The 3,679-nt window shown below is 43.6% G+C and overlaps 1 pseudogene; it reads left to right on the top strand.

The window, feature by feature from the left end:
• The first annotated feature begins 2,443 nt into the window (after window positions 1–2,443).
• LOC104999237 lies at window positions 2,444–3,242 on the top strand (annotated as a pseudogene).
• The last annotated feature ends 437 nt before the right edge of the window (window positions 3,243–3,679 follow it).

The raw sequence follows: 3,679 nt of genomic DNA, 5'->3' as shown, positions 1-3,679 counted from the left end.
CTAACCTCCAACAACCCTACAAGGTAGGTTTCATCCTCCATTTACACAAGAAGGATGCATGATTCAGAGAAGTTACATACCTTGCCCAAAGTCACAATTTAATTAGCAACAGAACCAGAAGGTAAACATAAATATTATTTCTGCCAAAGCTCAAGCTCCTTCCAAGCTTCCCTAATAATAAATAACAAGGATGCTGCCATTTTCTGAATGACCACAGCCATTGGCTTTATACCAATTATTTCTAAATCACACAAAAACCTCCACAGTCTAAATCATTCCCACTTTAAAGACAGGAAAAGTGAGGCTCAGTAACGTTACGTAACCTATTCCAAGTCACACTAATGGTCAAAGATTTAAATTCAGGTCACTCAAAGTGAAACATCTCAGTTGACTGCCTTGCTAAAACTCTACTCCAGTTTTCTGCCACTGCATATAAACCACCCAGATTTAATGGTTTAAACCAGTAATAATCACATATGTTCCTCTCAGATGTTCAAGTTGGGCAGGGCTTAGCAGGGAAAGCTCCTCTCCGCTCCATGTGACATCAGCTAGGGTAGTTCAACAAGGTTTGAAGATCTTCTTCCCAATGGTTTACCTTGAGGACTGCTCAGTTGGTGCTGGATTTTGTGTAGTTCTTCAGCCTGGGCTGAGGGTCACAGGCCTGGCTACCTCTCCATGTAGATCTCTCCACATGGCCTATGCTTCCTCAAAACACAGGAGCTGAGTTACAAAGACAAGCATCCCATGAGAGAGCTAGATAGAAGTTGTATACCTTTGATGACCTAGTCCCAGAAGCCACACAGCTTCATTTCATTGCATTTTATGTTAGAAGTCAATCACAAAAGTCTGGCTCATATTTAAGGGGAAGTGAATTAGACACATAAAAAGGAATATCAAATAATCTGTAGAAATGTTAAAACCTACCACACACACTTGTCCCACAATTTCTCACTGATTTCATCTCCACTCTGCTAACCTACCCATGAAAATAAGAACACGTCAGCTTACTCAGTGTCACTGAACACAATGTCAAACGCACGACTCTGCCTCTGATTCCCACCTTCTCTGTTTTCTGCTCTCACCTCTCCCACTACCTTGCTCCTGGACTTGACCTTCTCCATCAAGCACTCTAATCCCTTTCTCCATATCTCGAGTCCTTCATCTCTCAGTTTCAGTTCCATGGTCATGAATTCCACTGCTGCCTTTTCTAGCACCTTCACACTCTTCATTATCTATTCTCTCTTTATCACTTGTAGTCTGTCTTCCACACAATTCCTCTCAAATCAGTTACTCAGAAATTACCAGTTACCTCCTAATCATTACCTATGCTCATTTCTCACTCCCGTTCCTATGTAATGAGACACAGCTGCCTATTCTGACTTCCTTCAAATTTCCTCCTCTTTTTTTATATTCTGGGATATGTTTGTTCACATCTCAGTTCACTTTACCTTAAGACAGTAGCCTGAAACAAACCAACATGAAGGCTGGTCCTAAAAGCAGAACAGAACTGAAGCAAGTTTGAATGACAGCAGAGCAAAGCAGGTCGCCATATATGCAGACCAAATAATTACGGTATTCTCAAAAGGAGCAAGGGATTATGGTGAGAAGCCTTGCAATGGCCAACGTTTCTTGCCTGCACACAAGAACCTGCCCTAACCCCTGGGATTGGGATTCACAGGAAAAGCACTGTTGCTTAGGAAGAATGCACACGAGTTCTGAACTTTCCTTGGTCATGGAACTTTTAGAGTATATGATGAAAGCTCTAGACCCTCCCTTTAAAATAAAATGTTTTATTCCAAAAACACAAATGTTTGAATATGGGGGCTAAGTTGCGTCGTATTAGACTTGTTGCATTTGAGGTGTCCACAGGATTCCAAAACAGAGTTTGCTAGAAGACAGTTGAACATACAGCTATGATGCTCAGAAGAGAAATTTAAAATCAACTAGAGGCTGGGGAGGCAATAGTTATAGGATAGTGAATACCACTAGATGGACCTTAGAGCCTCAACAGTATAAGTATAGTACATTTCCATGTATGTTAAGGGTAGATCCTTGAGAAACCCTGGAAAGTCAAGGAGAAAGTAAAGTACATAAACGGACCGAAGAGGAGCAGCCAGCGAGTTGGGAGGAAAACCTGCATGTAGATGTCAGAGAATTTCAAGAGGAAAAGGGTTTGTGACATTCAATAAATACTCATTAATCACTTTTGTATTATGGGTTGAGGATATAGCAGTTGAAAAAGTGAGCAAAATCGGCCCGACGGCGCTGCCTCCCAGGCCCAGGGCACCGCGAGCCTCTCCCTAGGCTGCAGGCTAATGGGTGCAATGCCGAAGCCTGGGCGGCCTGCGTGCGCGCGTGCGTCGGGCCGCGTGGGAGCAGCGCGCCGCCGTTGCCCCGCCCTCCCTCCGCGTGCTGTTTTCCGCTACGTGTCCGGGCATTCGAATTGCGCTTCCGCCATCTTTCCAGCCCTCAGTCAGATGAGCGCAGAGGCGGTTCTGCAAGTAACATCGCAATGGCTGCCCAAGGAGAACCCCAAGTTCAGTTCAAACTTGTATTGGTTGGTGATGGTGGTACTGGAAAAACTACATTCATGAAGCATCATCTGACTGGAGAATTTGAGAAGTATGTAGCTACCTTGGGTGTTGAGGTCCATCCTCTTGTGTTCCATACCGAGGACAGATGAAGTTCAATGTGTGGGATACAGCTGGTCAGGAGAAATTTGGTGGACTGAGAGACGGCTATTACATACAAGCTCAGTGTGCCATTGTAATGTTTGATGTAACATCTAGAGTTACTTACAAGAATGTGCCTAACTGGCATAGAGATCTGGTACGAGTATGTGAGAACATCCCGACTGTGTTGTGTGGCAACAAAGTGGATATTAAGGACAGAAAGGTTAAGGCAAAGTCAATTGCCTTCCACCGAAAGAAGAATCTTCAGTACTATGACATTTCTGCCAAAAGTAACTGTAACTTTGAAAAGCCCTTCCTCTGGCTTGCTAGAAAACTGACTGGAGACCCTAACTTGGAGTTTGTTGCCATGCCTGCTCTTGCCCTGCCAGAGGCAGTCATGGACCCAGCCTTGGCAGCACAGTTTGAGCACGATTTAGAGGTTGCTCAGACAACTGCTCTCCCGGATGAAGATGATGACCTGTGAGAACGTGAGGCTGGGGCCCAGCGTCAGAAGTCTAGTTTTATAGGCAACTGTCCTGTGATGTGAGTGGTGCAGCATGTTTGCCACTGTATTACATAGCTAAGCAGAACATGCGTTTACTCTTTGGCTACTGAAGGGAACGGATGGGCTTTGGAGTGAATGTGGCAGTTTTAAAAAGCTTCAGTTTTTGGACCTGCATATTTACGTGATTTGGAACACAGTTGTCGCCTCCTTGAGTTTCAAGTATAAGACTGCTGTAGTCACATAACAATATTGAGAGGTGCAGTCTTGTTTGTTACTGTCATTCCCATTCCTTTTTGTTTAGAATCAGAGTAAAGTTGTATTTCAAATATATATTAAAAAAAAAAAAGCAAAGTCCGTGATCTATGGGGTGAAGAGACATTTAATTAGTCATTATGAGTGTGACAAGTTAAATCAAAAATTCTCTTTGGGAAGAGAAGTTTAGCTCTAAGTTCATGTCATGCCTTCAGTTTACTGTTCTCTGCTCTCCTAGGCAGTCAGTCTG

This window comes from Bison bison, unplaced genomic scaffold (genome assembly GCF_000754665.1).
Source record: "Bison bison bison isolate TAMUID 2011002044 unplaced genomic scaffold, Bison_UMD1.0 scf7180017864349, whole genome shotgun sequence".
Taxonomy (NCBI): Eukaryota; Metazoa; Chordata; class Mammalia; order Artiodactyla; family Bovidae; genus Bison; species Bison bison.
This window is presented reverse-complemented; position numbering and strand designations above follow the sequence as displayed.